General features: G+C 42.3%; 1 protein-coding gene across 1 annotated transcript in view; it reads left to right on the forward strand.

The window, feature by feature from the left end:
• The first annotated feature begins 14,043 nt into the window (after window positions 1–14,043).
• The window catches only part of LOC122776208, a 46,202-nt gene continuing 37,256 nt past the window's right edge, over window positions 14,044–22,989 (forward strand). Inside the window, exon 1 of the mRNA XM_044036623.1 lies at window positions 14,044–14,234. The gene's annotated coding sequence lies outside the window, so the exon portion shown is untranslated. The remainder of the gene's footprint in view (window positions 14,235–22,989) is intronic.

The following is a 22,989-nucleotide window of genomic DNA, read 5'->3' on the forward strand; positions in this document are numbered from 1 at the left end:
ACTTTTCCACATACATTAACAGAATGACCAGTCATTGAAGATTGTGGCTTGTGAGCTTGCTGTTCATCCAGCTGGTGCAGCTCCAACAACAAAGCCACCCAGCTGCCCAGATACCAATTCATCTGTGGCTTGAGCTTCTTCCCGCGAACACCAATCTCATTCACCATTATCAAAACACTTAACAGAAATACTTTTGCGAGAATCATTGCTCTCTGAATTCAATGAGATTTATAGCACTGTGTATTATCAGGATGGGCTGCTTATGCAGCCAGCAGGTCACATGCTCAGTCAGCAGCTGCAGTACAGCTGTGACTTCCTCAACTTCGACCGCTGATATTGTTGTCAAGCCTGACTAATCACAGCTTCAGCAGTTTTATTCTGATACACATTCACAGGCCACTTTATTTGGTACAGAGGACACCCATTAAAGTGGCAGGATTGACACCAGGTGTAGTCGTCTGCTGCTGTAGCCCAACTGATTCGAGGTTCAGGTCAGATGTGGTCCTCTGCATACACTGGCAATGAGGAGTGAATATTTAAATTACTGTTGACTTTCATTCATCATTTTGAACTGATCTGGCCATTATCGTTTGACCTCTGACATCAGCAAAACATTTTTGCCCAGAACTATTGCTCACTGGAGATTTCATATTTTTGGACCATTGTCTGTAATAACTCTCTGGAGATGGTTGCATGTGGAAACCCCAGTAGATCACCATGCATGTTCAAAGTCACTTGCATCGAGTCGCTGCCATGTGATTGGCTGATTAGATGTTTGTATTAATGAGCAGTTGCACTGGCAGTTCAAAATAGTAACTGAGTGTATGTATGTAGCTGAGATTCACTTTCTGAGAAACCCTTTTGATCAGAGTTGCTACCATGGCAATGTTTTAAGTGCTCGAGGGTGTATAGAGTGTATACATTTGTACACCACAGCTGGTGTGAGGTATGTGGGATTTGGTATGCAGAGCGTCTGCCTTGTAGCAATGCAGCGATTCTCAGGGGTCTATTTAAATTATCTGACATCATTTGATGACATAAAAATGATGAATGGATGAGCGGTTCATAAATCTGTCCACTACGTGCATAACATGAAACTTATCAGAGAAGGAGTGAAGGGAAGAGCACAAGGACACCTGACTCATCTTATCAGCTGATCAGATTAATGGACATTTTAAATGATCAAAAGTAACTTAATGAAAAAAACATTATTGTCATCCTGGCACTTTCTATCCAGTGTGTCTGCTCTCACAGCGCATAAAATTTGTCTTCCCTCACTCACTTTGCTCTCCTCTACTTCTTCCTTTCATCCTCAGCCAGACGTTTTTGGACATGTAAAACATAAAAAAATGCAGGAAGGAGGAGAAGAAAGAAAGGACAGTTCTGAAGGAATATGGCTCGTATTAATCTGGAAATATTGCTTTACCTCATCTGAACTAAATTACTGGCCTGAACTCACTGTCCTCTGAGAGCAGGCAGAGTGCCACCAGCAGCCCAGATGGGCAAGGAGTGGTCGGCAGATCTGTCACTATGACCACGGTGAGCACATGAACCCCTGGTCTGTCAAGCTCTGTAGCCTTCCTTTTATACAGAAGATCAAAAGTGTTTCTTTGTTGTTGTTGGGCTCAGATTTTATACTCTGGAGGAGCATCCAGAAGTTTCTCTTTCTTTGTCCCATTTCCTGCTATGTGTGTGACTTTGTGCATACATGTTAAGACGCCAAAGGAGCCTTTTAAGAGAGGTGGAAATGCCAAGAGATGATATGTTATTGTGAAATATTAAGTATATCCATTTCAAAACACAAACTCTTTTTGGAAGGACTGAGTCAAACTAGTGCTTTGTCATTGAGTAGGATTAAGTCTGCTTTGCTGGAGGCTGAAAGGGGAGCTAACTGATGGACCAACTATTGCTTGCCAAGGCTTGTGGCTTCTTCTGGCAAGGAGAATACATAGGCCCAAATACATGAACATATTTCACTGCTAACATGAGGAATTTAAAGATGTGATAGCACATGCTACATGTAAACACTCTTCCTCCCTGAGAACAGACACACAACATTTATTTGTGTTACTTTGTAAGATAGGCATGAGCCTCAGAGAGACAAGAGAGCGATATATGACGATTACATAATATCAATGGCCATTGGCAACGAGTCAAGCGGTACTTATAACTCCAGCTACACTAATAACTCCAGCTGTCAGGAATGAAGGCCACTCTGTTTTTACTGGAATAGTTTAGCTGTGAACACGTTCACATGACTCACTCACATCTGATGAAAGGCTTTGTTGCATCACTCTCCTGTCCTCTGACATGTGAACGTGCCCGTGCCCGGAGATGCTGAGAGGCCAATTTGAGCCAGTCATGCAGAAGGGGTGAGTTGTACTGAGGGATCGCAACTCTTTTTTTGCTTCTTAAGCTAAATTCCAGTTTTCATCACAAAAGAAAAGCTCTGATTTATGACCAATGATCATTCATGAAAGAAATCATAAATAATCATGCAGATGCCCCTGACAACAGTCTGTCACAGGAAACAGCAGGAATGTTACGTAGGTATGAGCGACATCAGGGCAGGTTGGTTCAGCTGCATTAGAATTTCCATGTTCACTGCATACCACACATTATGCTGTATGTTAGTTTTACAATTATACATGGAAAACCAGATAATTATGGAACCTATTGTAACAAGATATCTTACCAAACAAACCCTAACACTAACCAAACAACAGAGTAGTTTATTTTTGTGCCTAAACCTAACTAATATTTAACAGTTCCCCATGCATTTCTTAGTATGACAACCATATCATATCGACTACTGGTACACTCCTCATCCCTGCATCTTGTTCTATCATTTAATTGTTTCCCTGTCTATAAAATCTTGCAAAGTGTCCATATGTTTTGTATCATATTTAAGGAGACATGACTGTCAGTGTTAATCTCTTATGAAATGAAGGACTGGATAGGAGTTGGACAGTATAATCAAAATACTAAAGTTCAAACAGACTTTCTACCAAACCAAAAACAGGAACGGTAGTGAGGATATGGCGTTTTCCTTGAGCCAGCCTGTGATCCGGACACTGCCAGACGGGTCAAAAGGGAAAACAGATTTTAGCAACTTAAGATCTGACCTAATAAAATCCACGATACATGAAGAATATGTTTGCAGGTTGTTTATGCAACTTTGTAAACTTGTCTCCGTGCACAAAAGTCCTTAGAGAACATTTGTGACTTTACATCACAGAACATAGGAGTTATTAATCCACCGCTGCCTCCATCACTGCGTTCAAATATGTATAATCTGTTGACTTCAGTATATGAAATCCTTTGTTTGGATTTACAGTAAGATAAAATAGTGAGCATATTCTGATGATATAATTGGACTTGAGCAGGTGTAGATATTGTTTAGATAATCCCTTTTAATGGGAGGATCAAACAGGTCTTCCTAGCAGCCATGTTTTCACTCCCAGTCATAGAACTGAGAGACATCCTTAAATGTGCATAGGCACATTAAAGGCTGATGCTGACTGTGTGTCAGTTTTCTTATATAACCACACTTAAAAAAAACCTGAACTATTCATGTTTTCTCTTGTCAGGCCATCTTCTGTCATTTTCAAATGTTGCACATTGTCTGTTGATTTGTGAGCTGCTCTGGTCAATCTAAACAAAACTGTTGAATGAAATGGATGCATTAAAAAGCCCAGTTGTATGACAGTAGATCTGTCATTACATACACTTTACATAAATAATTGTGTCCCCATCCTCCTTATGTCCCAAGTGTCACCACATAGTAATGGTGTCATTACAAATGTCATCATAAATTGATCCCAGATTGTCAAATACTTCATCTTGTGCCTGCAATACCCAGTGCTCAGTGTGTGTGTTCCAGTACCAATGGACATGTTTCCATTCGGTTTGGTACAGCACAATTTGGAACGGTAAAGCCCTGGTTAGACCAAGACCCCCACCTACCTTTACTTGGTAGGTCGACCCAGTGTAGGCCGTGCCCGATGGCCGCGTCAACAAGATACGGTCAAGAATTGTATGAGAAAAGATTATTGAAGAAACACCGGTCGCAAGGGTGTTGTGCTTTTCTGTCGCTCAATCAGCTGACTTTCATAGGTGGAGCCGTTCTAGCTCCATTCGTCTCTGCGTGACCACACAACTAAATTCTTCTTTATTTGGATAATGAATGGATTTGATGAAGACGTTGATGTGATGGAGGATGAGTTTTGACTTTACTACACAAGATATTTTGAGTTTTCTGCTCAACGGGAGCAGAAGAAACATACAGTCGTGCTTCATCACAGTTGATACAATCAAGAGCAACAGAGAGAATGTAGTTTGGGTCTGACAGTTGAAGAGGTGAATGAGTAACGGAACAATTCTGCCAGGATCCATTTTTGTCAGTCGGACACACTTAAAAGACTCGTGTAAAAGTGTCATACAACAGAGAATAAATCAGAGTATACGGAGCTAAAAGATGCCCCTCCTTCACAGGAGATATTCTGGTCAGTATCTCAAATGTTTGTAGATTCACCTGGCTTACATACACCCTAACTCTGACCTCAGGAAACGCATCCCCGTGGGAGAGGGAAATATGCCTAAGAGAGGCCTACTCGTGGGCGGCAGAGTGGTTTTATACACAGACTGGCATTATCTGCATCTCCTACTCCACTCAAAGGACAGGGCCACTAAATATACACTGTGAGGCCTTCTCAGGCTCCTCTGGGCTGGGGAGATGCGGCCACTGCTTGGGCCGAAGGCCAATGACATGGTTGCCGACCTCCACGGAAAGTATTTTTAAGGTCAATTACAGGGTACAGTGCCTTTAGATGGCTGACTGGTGCTGAGGAGGCCTCATATTAAAGGTTTATGTGGAGAGGGACCAGAGGAGTCTGCGTTAGCTCACCCCAGTACCCATTGTTACCACACACCCACTGAGACAGTGCTCTCTGAGGGATTCCTGGGGTGATGCATGCGGCATGTTTGTGTGTGAACTGAAGGGGAGACAGAGAGATTTAAAAAAAAGAAGGGAGAGAAAGCCATTTAATATTGGGCTATTGTTAAATATTACTCCCTATGCAATATAAGGGAGTTGTTGGATTTTTATTCCAGTATGTGCCTTTGAGTAATGTTTCTTTGGAGTTTGGATAAATTTTTCCTGAACAGATAAAACATTATGAAGCAGCTGCATCAGTTACACACAACAGTGGACTCACATCGGATGAGTCACAACCATTTGCTCCAAGTCACAACCTTTTGTTATTTGCCTTGAAGTCTTCCTGCAAGCTCAACATTGCATAAAGCTAACAGTGCTCATAATTAAAGGATAGGTTTTATTTAAAGTCTGTCTTAAAACAACACTCGCAGGCCCATATGTTTATTGAACATGCTATATGAAAGAGTCTAAAACATTCACTGGTCACTGTAATCATTGCTCTTGTTTTACTGGCCATAAAGAGAGTCGTCTTCCTACATTAAAGGACTAGCTGGTAGGTATATTTATTATTTATTGTTGGTGCCCTCTCGTGGCAAAGTAAATGTTAGCACGGCACAGAAGACAACGCTCACACAATCAATCCAGAACCCTAACGTTGTATTTATAACTAAAACCATAACCAACCATTAGTGCTCTAACCGAAAGGAACTACTAGTCCAGAAGATGATTAAGTTGATTAAATTGATATTTTCCAAAATCTGAAGCAGGCCTGACCCTTGAGAATTTAGCAGAATTAGCACAGCACCGTCCGTCTTGGCTGACTTTGCAGCAAGAGTTGCTAATGTTGATAAACCCATGGTGATATGGTTTCTGTCATTGTCGGGTGCAACGCAAACACCAGGCGTGGGCACAATGGCCGTGTCTGACAGCTCCATTAGGACGGTGTAGTGTTTGAGTGGAAACTCATACACATGATTTGATTGGCTGTAGCACCTCTGCAAGAATATTTGCATAACACAGTTAGATTTGCGGCACACAAAGTTTAACATTCCTTTAATTCTGCCCCCGGCTATGCAGACAAAGTGAGGCGATGGACCCACACTGCAGTTTGGCAGTAAATAAGAAGTGCTTCATTTGACGCCTTCTCTGTGTATGTGTGAGACGGCCTCAGCGGCTGCGCTGCACTGGACACTAAAGCACCACAAAGTGCCCAGAAGCGTTGCCTGCTTCCATTTGCTGTTGTTAATGTTAATCTATCGTGTTATCCACACTGGGCGCCGTGCATGCTGGACGCTGCTGAGCTCAATCCCCTGCAATCTGTTCTGACATTTGGTCTATTTTCACATGTATTAGTTACTCGAGATTCCACACATACACCCTGAGGCTGAGGTTTATGTTGTAGGTTCATTTTATATTTTTGTGTGGACCCAGGATCCAAATTAATAAACAATAAACAACTCGGACACCTCATATGTTATGTCTGAGGACAGAAAGCAGAGGGCATCTCCTTCCCCTCACCACATCCAAAAGCTGGCTATAGACAGTCCAAGCATGACTTTAGAGTGACATACTGATACATACATAAGGCTGCACCGCTGCTTTCAAAAGATGTTTTGAGCAAATAAAGTCATTGGAGTTGTCGATGCAGTGATGAGATTAAAACTGACTGGCATATTTTTCTTAACCTCTTAAATATGTGCATTTGCATTTTTTCACAGATTGTTGTTGTTTGCAAAAAGCATATTTTCACTTTCTCGAGTTTAAAAGAACAGGCTGAATGGGCATCTTTTGACGGATGACACAAAACGTTCTTTTTGCTGAAAAGAAAGTTGCTTTTTGCACATTGACATGTCATTTTCTGAAAGTAGTATTTCAGTCAAAAGTCATTGTTTGGCTATTTTGTGGCAGTTGAATATGTTTCAGAACCAATCTTTTATACAGACAGAGACCGATAACAAACACATCATAATAAACACTGTTAGCTGCTCATTAGAGGGCTTATCTTAATCCTCAACTCCCACTTATGCATAACAAGTCATAGTCTCTCCTCACAGGCCACACACGCAGACCCACACAGCTGACCAGCACTTAATATAAATGAACATCCAGCAAGATGATTTTGGTCCTTTTCATGATTCATTCCAACGTTACTCCAGCCAGCCATAAATACAGGCCTGTCAGAATGTGTTCTACCCCACAGAGTGGGGAGTGGTGCGAGGTACAGTAGACGCCATTCACCTTTCTGTGTGCTTGAAGGGGGGGCACATGGGAAGGTTTGACTTGGTAGCTTTGGTCTCTATGAAGAGTGAAGTATTGATGGGAGAAAAATGAGGGGAAGGATTGAAAGGCCTGTTTGTGCAGATGAGGACCAGGCATCAGTGTGTTTTCTTTGCTGTGGCTCTGCTACAGTTCAATGGCGGCTCTATCCACCAGCCTTCTCTGTTTCAACCCTCACGCTTTAATCGAGACACCGGAAGATGGATCCCAAAGAGGAACCATTGATGTGTTATAGTACTTAACCGTATGGCTTTATCACCATGTACCAGACATAAACTACATTTTCACTCAGTTACCCTTCAATTATCTACAGTTTGGACTGAAATACCAGCAACGAGCTGGGAGTTTGATGTATCCAGGGTTACAAACATTTTTTTATGTGTGAAATTAGATTATTAGAATTCAATCGAGTATTAAACTGCCTTTGTGAATATTCACTAAGTAGCGAAGATACCACAGCTACTGCAAACTGTACATGTTGCTACTGGATTCAAACAAGAAAGACCTAATGATCATTCTTTGTGGAAACCCAAGATTCTTTTGTATCATTAAGCACTTTGTATTATTCTTGCTTTCACTTGGTACCATATTGGTTTATTTTCATTCATTGCTGAACTAAACTGTATCATTTTTATTTAAATAAGCAGAAAGTAAGGGTGTGGAGGTTTGTGTGATGGATGACGTTAAAGAGGCCTGTCATCACAGATCTGTTAGTAATAAAACATAGAATTTTATTACCCATATCTCAGCTTTATGAAATGTTTTTATGCCTTATCACACCTGCATCCGTGCAATCCAGTCAATCAGCATTTGTCCTAACACTGACCTTGTCTATTTGATTATAAAATCACTATTTCTGCTATCAGTTACTTGCCTTCACTCACAACATGCTGATGTAGTAACTAGGAAACGAGAGCGTCAGTATCAACAAATCTTTTGGGTTGAGGCGTTGGAGTTGGTATGAAATAGAAAATGTTGAATTTGTCATCTGTAACCATCACCTTCTCATGTTTCTGTTGTGTAACCGTAACTGACGCATCATTGACTGTATTTGGTCTGATGAGGTGCAGTGCTGCAGAAACATGGTGGTTTCTGCCAGTAAACCCTGCTAAATTTTACACTTTGGACCTTGAAACATTCTTTTTCAACATTGTATCTTCAAGTCCATGACACAAAAGCAGTTTTCCATTTTTTTTTTTTTTCTTTTTTAAACCAACCCACCCACACCCACACCCACCTCCTCACATCCCAAACCTCCAAGCCCTTCGCTCCCTGGGAACATCATCACTCCTAATCCACATGGCAGGGCGAGTACACATCGCTGTGCTGCTAAGTCTACACTGACTGGGGTGCCTCGTGTTTGCCCTGGGGGAGAGCATGTGTTCATGGCCGCTGGGCCCTCTGGGTCAGAAATGGCACACCTGGGTGTGACGGGCTCTGCAAGTTGGTGGTCGTGGCCATCATAGGTGTGAAATTCCCAATACTGAGGGAAGGCGACTCAACCCAGAAGCTCCAGAACCAGAAAGCCACACAGACAGAGGGAGAGCTAATGGATGTGTTTGACCTTTTTGGTCAACCGCCATTACCTGTGTCTGACTTAAGTCCCAGTCGAAGTTTTCTTTCTTTTTCTCTCACTGCACAAACGCACAGTTCACTCATGGGACTGTTTCTTGTATTTGTAAAAGACTGTATTTTTACTGCTATAAAGGTTTAACATAATTGTTTTTATTGGACATTTCAGGTGTTTAGGAGTCGCTGAGTCATGGAATAATGTCCCCATATGTAGCCAGTGCCTACACTCGCTGCCCTTAATTGACAGTTACAGGAGAGTTGGTATTGGTGGTGATGGGAAGGTCTTTCATTGGGGCTCTGGGTGTGGCACCGACATAACCTGGTGTGACCCTGCTGCTGCTGCTGCTGCTGCTGCTGCTGCTGCTGCTGCTGCTGCTGCTGCTGCTGCTGCTGCTGCTGCTGCTGCTGCTGCTGCTGCACATCCTCACAGCAATCATGGCAAATATCATTTTACAAGTTGGAAGAAAACAGGGTGCTCCTATTGTCCTCCGATACCACACTAGGTATTACCGTGCATGTCAAGCTGAAGTAAGTATTGTATGAATCACAGACCTGAGGCTCGATCTTCTCTGTATCAACTTTTGTCAAGTCTTGTTGAAGACAGTTTCAGTCCCAGTTACCACAGATTAATGACTGTGTGCTTCAGCATGCACTAGTTATTGTGGCACGTAGCCACAGTACGACATTTGACCCAAATGTCTTCCTGCCGCGGCTGCGCTGATTCATCCTTTTGACTTTGAAGTCAAAAATTGGTTTCTAAATATTGTCTCCCAGTAGAAAAGAAAGGCTACTGTGTAGCTTGTTCATGTTACCAAGTGACTATATTTAGCTTTAGGGAATTATATTTAGTGGCAACTGCACATTGGGTCAGTGAATGTTTTTTGTAACTTGCCTCCAAGAGGACACAGTTTAATGAGCTTTTTTGACCCAGGAGTTGCTTCCATGGGGGAGGTTAGAATACTCCAAGGACATTAAAACACTTTACAAGGTTAGTATTAGTGTTTTATATGACTCTATTTCTGCCAGGCAGAGAGAGGGAGTCCATTTTAAACACCTTACAGAGAATATGGTTTAGGGGTTAGTATAAAGATGTGTTTTTAATGCCGTGTATGAAATATGTGTTTAGACTAGTATAATAGAGGCCATTGATGTTCTGATATGCATATGCCTCTGGGCTGGGTTTAAACATTCTCCATATTCATCCTGGAAATGTTGAGAGTCAAACCTCAGTTCCTTCACTTTGATACTTCTCACAAAGGTTTTCTGTATAAAGAACACAGAAAGTCCCCTTCTTTTTCCATCTGCCTCAACTCTGCTTTCAATTCAGGTCATTAAGAGTGAAATTTCAATTTCATAACAAACTATGGTCGAATCCTAAAATCTAATATGAACCCAGCTGCCATCCAAGGGCATGTTTGTCCCAAAGTCCTGCATAAATTTTACATCTTTATGTTTTTGTTTTCACAATTTCCTAAGTTTAGTTGCTTTCATTATTGTGCTTCATGAGATCTTGGAGCAAACACATTTGTTGTTATTAAGTTTTACTCTTGATTCTCTTTGGCTTTTTGAAGCCTGATGTCTTGCCAGATGTGTGTGATGTCTGACGTAACACCTTTTCCTGTGGCTTTTGAAAAACAGTTAAAATGACACCATGTCCTTTTCCTTTTTATTCTTTAATCTGAAGTTTCTGAGGCCTTTAATGCAGCAGGTCGACTGCTGCTGTGGATAACTCAACATAAAACACTCACTGGCAATGCTCTTTATTAAGATCCTTTCACAAAAACAGAAATATAAATTGACCCTGTGCTCAACCCGGCTCCTCTGGCGCACAGATTTAGGCTTTGTATAGACTGCCAGAAAGAATCCAAGTTATTGCGTGTCCAGATTTTATCCAGATTGTTTGGACAGCAAAAAAACACGTGAAATCATTTTTTTTTTCTTTCCCAAATTTGATTCAAACTTAATTTGGAGGTGGTTAGAAATGTTTTCCTTCAGATGTGTCTCAGTCTGAACACTCAAATGAACAAATTTGAAATTGTTTATTGTGTGACGTTTAACATGACGGACAATAACAACGTCAAAACCAATAACTGGAGTGCCACAACTCTCACTGCTCAGTGCTCAGCACAGACTTTGCACTTGCACTTTGCAACGTGGGTTCACCTGTGTTGTTACCATTGCAACCCATGTCCGAATGCACACATCCGATTTACTCACTTGCAATTAACAGTGCGGACAGTTGTCCTGATGTCCTGTCAGTGTCAGTGTCACATAGGTTCAGTGTATTATTTGATTTAAGGGAGAGGAATTCATTTATTATGATCACCTCCAACTCTGCAGCTGGATGCCACTACACCCACCTTCACCACGTGTTTTTTTGAATAATCGCCTTTCTTTAATCCCATTTTAATCATTAAATCACAGTCACAGTGTTAAATTGGAATCATGGAGACATTTGACATGTTGCGATGTCTCATCTGTTGTTCGTGACGATCAGATTCTTTTTGTCTTTTCTTTTTTTACACCAGGCAGCATGTGGCATCCACATTATGCAAACTGTTTTTGTTTGGACTGAATTCAGTTTGCAGTGACAGGATTCAGCTGTAATGATGAACATCTGTTACTTTAAATCTTCATAATGACCTGTTGTATAGTATGTGTGCTGCGCCGGATTAAATGACTGATTGGAATAAATGTGGAAGGAATTGTCCTTGAAAAAGAACCATGACCCTAAGAAAATAAGCCAAATCCAGCAGACACCTCAGTCATGCACTCAAGATGCACAAAGGTTTATCCTCCCCAAAAACAAAAACAGGGAGGAGGGGGAGAGTGGGGATGTGTGCAAGTGCTAGTGCCAAAATTTGCCTCATCCATGATTGTTAATGCACTGTATGTACAGCACAGCTCAACTCAGCCCCTAGTGGCTGGATACAATACTGTGTCCTTTCAATATAAATTGTACCTCACTCCTAAATCCCAGTTTTTGATCCTGATGTACAATTATACCTTTAAGTGTGAGTGATAGACTGTCATTACTGTTTTAATTTTCCTCATTATATGGCCACTTTATGCTATTTTTATCTATTTACTATCGTTATGGTAATGGCCTTTCTTGATTACATAGTAGACAGTAAACAAACAATAGCTTTCAGATGTTGGATTAGTCTTTTCTGTCACTAAAGCCTCAGATTAGAGACATAAAGCACCACAGAGGGGCCGTTCATGTCTCTGGTTTTGAAGGATTAGTGTTTCTGAGCAATAAAAAGCACTCAAATGAATTTTTGCTCCTTTCTCTGTCATGTCTCGAACAGCCCACCACAGCTGTCTTAAACTCCAAACCCCAGGTCTGGGCTTTCACAGCCCCACATTGAAGGCAGCCTATATAACCTTTAAGTGCTGTTTTGTGGACCTGTGTAAATGTGACACTATTATGCCACAGAGAGGGTCTGTGTAGGTGTTAATGCTAGTGTGAGTGATTGCCAGAGATCTGCATAATCCCTGCTGACCTCATCACGTACTGGCAATAAAAAAAAAAAAGATTCCCTTTTTTTTCTTAAGAACATCATGAAGACTTTTTGGAACTTTTGTTCTTTTTTTTCTCAGTAGAATTTTCCCTCCTGAATTCCTGTGATTTTTTTGTGTTGTTTTGTAATATGATAGCTGTATTTCTCACAGCTGTTTCTTTACTCTTTTTTTTTGTATTACCTCAGCTCTGAATTTTGTATTTTATTTTATGGGAAGCGCAGGATTGGCAGTCCGCTGTAGTGACGATGCCCTGTGATTGTGTTTTAATTTTCAGCAGGATCAAGGCTTAACTGTCATGCCATTAAATAGAGTTTGACTGACAGCATTAATCCATAACTTAGTTGACTGAGATTCATGTGAAATCACTGCCTTGGTATTTTTTTCCTTCTTTTTTTTTTTTTGCAATTTGACATCTAGTGAACCTGTAGCTGCAATCTGCTGAAAATATCCCATATTGCATATCTTTTCTGAAGATCAATAAATGTGTTCTTAATTATAAGTTCATGTAAGACATTAAATAATTAGACTTTTCTTTGCACCCCTCTGCTTTTGTGCCATGACCTGCTTTAAACTCACAGACTTGGTGTAGCTAGGTCTGTGTGTGGTGGCACTGGGGGCAGGGTGCAGAGCTTTGCCTGGGTTGAGTGTACCCAGCCCCACATAATTACAGACAGTAAACAGCCAGTGCTTTTAGGCCCATTTTCCCTGTCTGATGAGGAGAGAGTTCACTTTGGCATAAGACGAAAAGGCAGCGAGAATGAGAGGGAGGGGAAGAGACTCACTGGAGATGGACAGAAAGTGTCATCCTTATTCTGCGTGTTGATGATGGAAGCAGTTAGTGAAGAGTTGGTGAGACGCGCAGACAGGTTTATAGAAACACAAACATGCAGAGGCAGACACCGTCCCCACCCCCAAAAAAACCCAACACACACACACACACAGAGACACAGACTCACTCGTGCTTCCTTTTAAATGACAGTCTTTTGATGTGAATTTCTTACACCAAGTCTTAATAACAACTTTGAACAACCCCTAGTTAAATGTGTCTCTTCTCTTTTGACTTTTCTCCCTAAATCTTTCACGTTGCTCACCCATCTCTCTCTCTCTCTCTCTCTCTCTCTGTCCGTGTGTCTGTGTTTTTCTTTCCATCTCTCGAGTGAATCCCTGTTGCCTCACACTCCTCACTTCTGTTTTCCTTCTTCATTTTATTCCTGACTAATTTTACTCCCACTACCACCCCCCATCTCTCTCACACACACACACACACACACACACACTTCATCCTCCGTAGTGCTTCACTGGTAAAAGTGTTATGCTCAAACAATTCTGTATATTTAACTCAATGATTCAAAACAAAATACCGGTTTGTGCATTCAAACCATATTCCATATGCCAGCTATCTGTCTCTCCATCTCTTCCCTCTTTCTTGTGTCACTCTGTCCCTCTCTCTTTCTCTCTCTCGCTCTTTCTGTGCACTGCACAGTGCTGGCAGGCAGCGAGATGGGAGGTTTTCTTTGGCAGTCTGCTCCCCCTCTCTTGGTCAGGACAGGCCCTGGAGCGTGCTACTGGCTGGGAGTGTGGAAGGGAAGCAGGGAGGTAGTGAAGGAAGGAGGGGAGGGAGGGAGAGAGGGAGAGCTTAGGAGGAGGGAGACTGGAGGGGTGGAGGCGTGGTCTTGCAGCTGGTAATGAAGTCTTCTCTTTTCATCCTCAGAAGGCAGAGTGTGAGTGGACGAGCCCAGGATCTGCGTGGCTCCACTGCTTTCTCTGCGTGTAAAGTGTGCCGAGCGCCGCTCCACTCTGCACTGCCTGTGTGTCTCAGAGCCCGCCTCCCCACAGCTGAGAGATACAAAGAAACCAAGACTCAGAGAGACCGATACCATCATGAGGCTTTCCCTTGTGTTGGCTGCACAGCACTACTCTTGAGGTAAGACTTCAGACTGTCTCCTGCTGGTGTGCTGCCTGTGCCTGTCTCTCTCTCTCGCTCTCTTACTGTCTCTCTGTCTATCTTGGTTATTGTTGTGATGGTGGACACTGGTGTGAAGGGGTTTGTCTGGTATGAGTCCCTCCCACTTTTAGTGTGCGTGTGCGCGTGTGTATACAAGTGCATGAGTATACTCACTGATTCTCAAAGTCATGGAAGGATTCTCTTAAGGCTAAATTTCATGAATGTGATGTGTGTTGTCATCACGCCCTGTCCTCATGTCTTGGATCCTTTTAATAATGCAAAGGACTCTTTACTGAATTTACAAACATACATGATGTGTATCCTCAGCACAGTGGAAGTTCCCACAATCCTTTGTGACTTTTTAACTGTGGCGAGTGACAGCGGAGCTACCAGAGCGACAACTCAGTATCCATTTAAATATTAAAGGTCCAGCATGTAAGAATGTGTGACCCCTGCTGGTAAGACTGCAAATTGTGACTCCAATAATACACTGGTTGCAGAACGGCTGCGCTGCGCACACAGCTCCACCGATTTACGCGTCCGCCCACTTCCACGCGGCTGGAAGACTTGGTTTTCTCGCTCGTAAATACACTGTATATGTCGTAAACACAACAAACGAACCGAAGAAATAGGAGCACGCTGGGCTTGCAAGGATTGCTATGATGTCGTTAAGTGAAATGTCAACACAGGATGTTTTTTTCTGGAAAGTAAACCGGATGTTTTATTTTCCTACTTCCTCTCCTGCTCATGCTGAGATCTGCTGAATTCATGCAGCAACCGCCAGAAATAGAGGTGCTGCGTATCCACGCCGACCTTCCTCAACTGAGCGGACCCGACACGCAGCCGCTACGCAGATGTTCGCAACCAGTGAACTTTGACGCGTTGACTAGAATGGATGCGTAGCAGCTCCGACGCCGGATTGGAGACGCAGTGCAACCTTTCCGCAACCAGTGTATTTTGGCTGTAACACACAGAGGATTCAACTGCTCACTCCTGCCTTTCCCATGCACATCTGGAAACTACGGGAGCCAGGAAGGATGTTATTCTTTTGTGTATAAAAGTTTGACTTCATTCGGAATGCTGTAATAACTTGGTGGCACAAGATGGCGGCCGTCGTGAAACAAGGCCTTTGCCTTACGTACATATAACAGTTATTCTACGGCGACAAAAAATTTGAATTTAAAGTGATAACGCACTTACACAATCATACTTATTGGTAGTTAAACTTCTGCCAATAAACCCTCACTGGACCTTTTTGTATTTTTACTGTAAGTTCATCAATATAAAGCCCAAAATGTAAATGCAAGTTAAACGCTGGCTAATATACGAGACGTTGTATGTACGTAATATAATACATGAAATAAATATTTACAGTTTGACCAAAGCAAGGACTCAGTGTCTGCTTAGCTTTTCTACCAAGCTGATATTTCAAGAGCAGCTGGTCAATCAATGATGCAGTGACACACATGCCAGCATGAGCCATGTATGCGTTCACTGAAGGATGGAGGATGGAGGAGTCTTGCCCTGTTTAGGAAGGTTCCACTCCTCGGGAAGGATCCTTGACGACTACTGTATGAGCATGCACATTTACTTGAGTGTTTATGTATGAGTGCAGACTTGGTCAGCATCCAGTGAAAGGTTTATGGTAAAAGTGATAAATGATTCCCAGTGGTCACTCAAGGAAGAGGGTCAGACTAGGCCTGATGACACACTTGTTATTGGATGGGAACTGAAAGTGAGTATTAAGGGATAATTCAGTTATTCCCAGTATTTTTTTTATCATTTAAATGTAAACTCTCCCTAATCTAAAAAGCCTTTGCTGACATTTATACTTGGTCGAGCGTAATGTAGCGCCATACAGCATGTGTGAAGCTGTTTATTTGCCCTCTTGGCTGTTGAAGGTAGATTGATGCAACAGGTCAATGGGCCTGATCTCTGTGAGTTAAAAAAGACAGGAGACGGTCCGTAGTCGTCTGCAGCCCAGTGACACGAGGCTTTGAAGTGATTTAATTGGATCTCTTCTCCTCCCTACTGGGCAATTCAGATCCGGACCACAACTCACTCACTTTCATCCACATTCCCTTGGAAATCCATCCATCTGTATACTCTCACTCACCTCCTTCCTGCTGCCTCTCACCCTATGAGTTCTTGCACCCCCATACTCCTGGCTGAGGCCTTCCTCTCCTATCATCACCTCCTCACTCTGTATTTGCATACTGTTCCTATGGTTTTACTCAACTTCCCCATTTGTATGACACGCTTTTTACGAACGGGTCTTTCCGATACCTCTCCTGGAAAAAAAAAAGAACCTAAGCGACTTTCCATTAGTTTCTGCTGGGCCATGAGAATTATGGTTTCCCAAATGAATAGCATACAGGAGCCTGACTTAATTGAAAAAACACAAGCATAGTTTGCCATGGAGGAGACAGTCCTTGTGTCACTGTTGAACTGTGTGAATGTACTTTCCAGAGCTGGCGAAGGGGAAAGAGGAAAATACAAAAAAAAGCATGAGATAAGCAGAGGAAAATAAAGTTTTGAAACAAACATGTGGAAACTCACAGGGACTGATTGAAAACATTATTTTCAGAACGTGAATAAAGAGAAATCATCAGGAAAATTATATGAAACGCTTCTAAATAAACTACAAAAAGATGTGTGCTGTGTGTGAACAGACAGTTTCATATGCTCTGTCATTCAGGACAATGTATGAAGGGGGAATTTAGTTGGATATAATGGCAGACAGAGGCCACTCATTAGACAGTTTGCTCATCATTAAGCCGCAGCAGCATCTCTTCCATGATTTTCCCAGCAGGGAGTCGTCATACAACATTAAGCACTGTTGCTGTCATTTCTGAGAGCATTTGCATTGTAAACAGACCACCAGCAAGCCCACGAAAGTTTGTTCTATGTCGTGGAAATTCCCATGAGGGCAATGACTTTCAGATACTATCAATATCTGCCTTGTTATCTTTTATTGTGTCTGCTGCCTCCCCTCGTCTGTCCCACTTCACCCCATGTCGTCTTTCACCCACCCCCCTTCCCCCCTTCTGCTGTGTTTGTGTGTCATGTTTGTGTGGCAACTCCATATGGTGATGATTGAGACCCTGTCATTGGTTCAGATGGCACATTTGTCACACACATGTTTGCCAGCAGCTGCTGTTGCTAGGGCTTTTAGAGCTACAGAGGGAAGCATCTTTTGTTGACTTCCCTGCTGGATTGCTCATTTGTTTTTCAGAGCACTGTGACCTCTGAACCCTGCTACCACCTACTGCCTTTCCCATTGCCTGGTCGTGTAACTCTAGCCTTAAAGCCTCTACAGTATCCTCCCGTTTCCACCACCACCTCACTTATGCATGATTACAGAAAGGGTGAAATATGAGAATAGAAAGACTTGCAACAGTAGTTCTCAGTGAAACGTGTGCCTCAAAGCAAACATCCACAGGGATACTGTGATGAAAAGTGCATGTAGGTGGGATAACCCCAATGAAACCTCACTGAATATGCAGCGGCTGATGAGTGAAAGGATGTGCACATTTGCCATGTCTATCCTTCCTAAACCGTTATATACACTCAGTCATCTCTGATAGTATTGCTTGACAGAACCATTTTCAGAGATCAGACACAGCATACGTCGTATCTGTTCATGAAAGTTATGTAGCTTTAATCATAATAATGATACATTTAAAACATCTAAAAAGAGAAGACATCACTTAAAAGACATTTAAACATAGACAAACACAGAAGATTCACAGCCAATAAAAAACATTTAAGGCATCACAAAGGCCTGTATAAACAGGTGAGTCTCAGGTTGCTTTTAAAAAAAACAGATAGAGCGGCTGCTTGTCATAAAACCAATGGACACGTGTTTCATAATTACACTACTACAGAGGTTTTAGTCCATTTAAAGTTATCCATGAGGCAAAAAAGAAAATGACCACACAACAACATCTGGAATCTTCTCCAGTGTGAAAGGGTACAATCCCAGGTCACTGTGCAGCAGTCATGGGTGTTTATCAGTTTTGATCAGCAGTGAAGGAAACATGACTCCGTGTGAACGTGTTTCTTTCACCCATTTTTTCTTTTTTTTTGTGCAGAATGCCTTGGCAGTGGTGAAGGAAGCAATTGCTTTTTTGCTCGTGGGTTGCAAAAACCTGCATATATGCACAGATTTTGGTGTAAGAACTGTGTAAGTGGCAAACTAATGACTTTAAGGTTGGTTCAATTTCAGCACAGCAGGTACTGGCAGACTCTGCACTCTCTTCCTCCAACTTTTACTGACAACACCCATAATCCTTTGCAAATTGACATCACTCAATACTTCCCATGAGAAACACACATGTGATGTGGTTTGTGGGAACCACATGAGTCCGAAGCCTCTGCAGGCTCAGTGTGTGCAGGAAAAGACAGCAAAAATTAAAGCACAGAAATAATTCATTTACTTTCTCAAACCTTTAGTATAAAAGCATTGAATGCATATCAATGCAGATCAGATATGTCCCATGGACTAGTGACTGCGGTAATATTCATTCAGAGTTTCAATTATATGATATCCACTATCAGATTTATGTTGTTCTTTACAGGCAGATGACATGTTTTCATTATTAGGAGGGCTGATATATTGATAGTGTGGCTTAGTGTATGAGCATCAGCTGTAATACCTCAATATTTTACTGTCAGCCCTGGTTTTCTTCATTTTCTGCAACACACCCCTCTTTGTTTTATTTCCATCTAGAGCAGATAATCATTTGTTTGTTGCGTAACACCCGGAAGCTCTCAGAATCGAACTGCTTGACCCAACTGTGTCGTCATCTCTTCCTCGGCTCAGCTTTACTCAATGCATTTAAATGATGTTAGAAAAAAACTATTTTAACATACATGTCAAAAATGTTAGTCCAGTCCAGTTTCTCAAAGTTGGACTAACTTACCCAGATAATGTGATGGCGGTCAAATAACTATTGCATGTATACATTCAACTGGACCTAATCTGGCCTCGATGCTCTGTGTATGCTCCACAGTTTCTGCCTCCAGCTTTCACCTGGAAATAATAGAAGAAGCCAAACACATAACACACTCCAGATTTGACTGACAGCTTAAACAAAATTATGTTTAAGTTAACGGATGGTGGAAAGACAAAGAATGTTGCTCGACAGATAAAGTTGTTTTGGTCTGTGTTGTAATCGGTCACCAGGCTGAAAGACGGCCTATCGCTACCTAGCTTAGCGGAGGCAGACACCCGTCTTTAAATAAAGGGTCACTCTGCAAGTGCTTGTATCGTGGGACAAGGACAAGTCACTGAATTTGAAAGTGACTTATAAGAATACTTCACTAATTTGCATTTAGCATTGTATTACTAGAATCGGTGTAGTATTTTTGAAAAATTGTGCTTCTAAACCTCAGTTTCCCCTGAGTCGAGAAATATATTTTTCTATAATTCCACAATTTTTAGACCCACTCGTGGGGGGGGCGAGACCTCATTCCCAGAATGTTAACAGTGTCCACCATCTTTGCTAACAGTTACGCTAACAGGACCAAGGTTGGAGCCAGGTGAACTGTGAGATGTGTAGTGCAACCACATGTTTACTTAAAAATGTTCTCATCTGTCATAACTTTGAGGGCCTTTAAAACGTGATGATGTATCACTGTTATCAGTGACCTGCCTATCTGGTGCCATCTCCAGTCAGTAGTCCTCCCACCGACCACCTACACGTGTTGGCCCACACCTACAATCAGGCCTGTAAGTGGGGTTTCGATGGCTGAGACTTCAGACTGAGTGCAGTGCAGATGTAAAACACATGAGCCGTGGGAGAAGAGAGTCCCTCTATCTTTCCACCTCCTCCATCCTCTTAATCCTCACTATCTGTGTTCTCATCTTTAAACAGGACCCATTCAGCACATTTCCTATCATATAGTGTGTCTGTGTGTGTCAGGTCCCACATTCAGTGTGAAAGCCCACCGAGCTTCACACACATCTATTCACAGGCTAGCAGACTGATGCATGTGTGTAATGTTACTCCGTTCCTGAACACCAGTGTCTCTGTCAGATTGTTAGTGACATACTCCATGTGCACTGCATATGGTAAACTGTTGGATCAGGTGTTATTTACTAGACACTGTATGCAGCATGTAGAAAACTGGCCTGAATATTTGCCTTGCTCCTCTGTTCCTTGGAGCCACTCTGATTGTTTCTGACAGCGACAACAAGAACAGGCTGCCTATGAAGGCTTTCTGAAAACCCCCCTCCTGTATCTGCAGAGGAGTGAGCCAAACCAAATGAGAAATTGCATTTCTCTGATTTTCTTTTGAAAATTTGGAAGAAGTCTGCTGACGACTGTGAGAACATTCGCAAGTTCAAGATTATACCGAATTGAAGAGAAATACTTCGGTCTGTAATGAGCAAAGACTTTTATAAATAGTGGACATAGTCTAACGACTTTTGTTCAAAAAGAACAAAATCATTCTCTATTGGAAAATAAGTCCACTTCTCACTTTATTTATCATGTCAGTCGACAGTTTCCTGAGGAGGTAATGATCTCATAGTTTCATGCCTACAACAGCACATGATGGTGATTTTGTAAATGACGTTCCTATTTGGAGGAAAATAGACATTAAAGCACGACACAGTGGACACCTGTGTGACAGCAGGGGATGTTTGGGAACTTTCACTTTCCAAGACTGACAATCACAAATCAAAAGCCTTCAAAATGGCGTCCACGTCCACTTTTTATACATAGTGTTTGGAGTTGACTTTTAAGGATGTTGAGCCTACAATACACAAGAACAGACATGCATTGCATTCCCTCTTCCTTCACTGTGCCTGACACTTTGCTCCACAGTGGTGATCTCAGGACTTTTGGGGGAGGAAAAAAAGGGGGAATCACCAGTCAGCCGAGGCACATCCCCAGACGCCTTGGCCGGGTTCCTAGAGATAAACACTTTTAGAACTGCTTTCCCTTTTTTCAACCCCTTTTCTGCTTAATTCCAGCTCCTCCCCTCTCGCTCGTGCGTGTTGCTCCAGATGTGGCATTGTTTAGACACATTTGTTTTGGGCTTCCTCCGATAGACCTGTGCATGGTCTGATGTCATGCTCTATTTAAAGGGAAAGCCATGAGAACTGGGTGGAAAGAAGTGTGCTGCGGTTGCACTTCAAAGCCTCTGCCGTGGACTACTGATGACTGTCATCCATGGCACAGCAATCTGTGTCATGGACAGATGACCACATTCATTTCAAGTGTTGACAGACATGTCCTTTTTCCAGGTTCAGGGAGGAGGCACACATTTTTACAAAGCCAGAAATTGTTTGTCTTATTATTTTATCACCGCTTTGCCTCCTAGGTTTCATTATGATCTGTAAGTCAAATTAAGATTGCTCTATGGCCGTTTATGATATATTTGAGTAAAAGTTGATAACAACTTGATAAGTCGGGTGAAATGAAAAGAGGATGCCCTCAAATAAACCAACAAATAGCAACAGGCTTTTAAAGGATTAGATGAGTCCCATGCTGCCTAAAAGTTCCTGCCTCCCTAATTAGCACGTTCAGTCAGTGAACCTGGCATCTCATGCCATCGAGGAATGGGATAATGAATTTCTTTCTGCCTCTCAGTGCGTGGGGTATGTGCGTATAGGGTATTCCCCATCACTGTAAATACAAAAGCATCTATTGTTTCTCCCTTTTAGGGGACGCAGGGATGGCACCTTTTTCTCCTTCTTTGAAGAAATGACTGAGCTTATTGTGTCTTCCTATTGGAAACCTCCAGGCCATCGGCGAGTCGGCAGAAGCTGACTATGAGGCTCTACTGTCAGATTCCCCATGAGGGCTCTGCCCTGAACACTGTTTGGCTTTCAAACACACGTGTATTTGCCAGCTCCTCTCTAGTGTTCCTGGTTCAAACAGCTATTACTTATAATCCCGCGGAATATTTCCGGTTCAAATGGGCATGTTTGCCAGATCTTCATCCCTCACCATTCCCTCTCATTACTTGGCAGTGTTTGCTCAGGGAGTTCACAGTGGCTTCTTGACCCTTCAGGAGTTGAAAGCTGGAATGGTGCGTTTTGCAAGCAGACAATTGATGTATTTCCATTCAGTCTCGCGCACAAACTCACACAGGCACAGTGAAATGCAAAGTAGCATTTGGATTATGTAGTCGTCACACAGTTGCTGTGTCTATATGACCTCCCATTGACCCAAACAGTCCACATGCAGTCATTAGCATCTCCAGCACTTTGTTTAAAAAGCAGTGTTGCTTTAAAATACCCGATGATGGTGAAACTGTCATCTTATGAAAACAGGGTCCTGGCAGTTTTTAAAAGCAGTGCATGTCTCACCTGTGTGGTATGAGGGCCTTGACTGTCCATGTGATCCGTTCATTTGTTCTCTCAGGTGTTGGGCTGTATTCTGAGGATTTTCACACAGCGCCTTTCCTAAGCTGAGATGAGTTTTCCCACTTTTACAGCACACATATAATTGTCTTTGTGTATTTTTAGAGCAGATATATATAACTGCAGATGTTTTGACACAAAAATGTAGGTCTTTGTGGGACTCTCTCTCACTCTCCCTGTGTATCAAGTTCACTGCAGTGCAATGTGTGGTCAGCATCAAAGACTTGGACGCAGACATTGCATGCACAGACACACAAACATACATTTAGATCATTTATATTTACTTCCACACGAGAACATAAACAATAAGGATGGAATCAGGAATAGCCGCCAGCACGTGTGTCCGTTCTCACACAC

The sequence above is a fragment of the Solea senegalensis genome, linkage group LG10 (assembly GCF_019176455.1).
Source record: "Solea senegalensis isolate Sse05_10M linkage group LG10, IFAPA_SoseM_1, whole genome shotgun sequence".
NCBI lineage: Eukaryota > Metazoa > Chordata > Actinopteri > Pleuronectiformes > Soleidae > Solea > Solea senegalensis.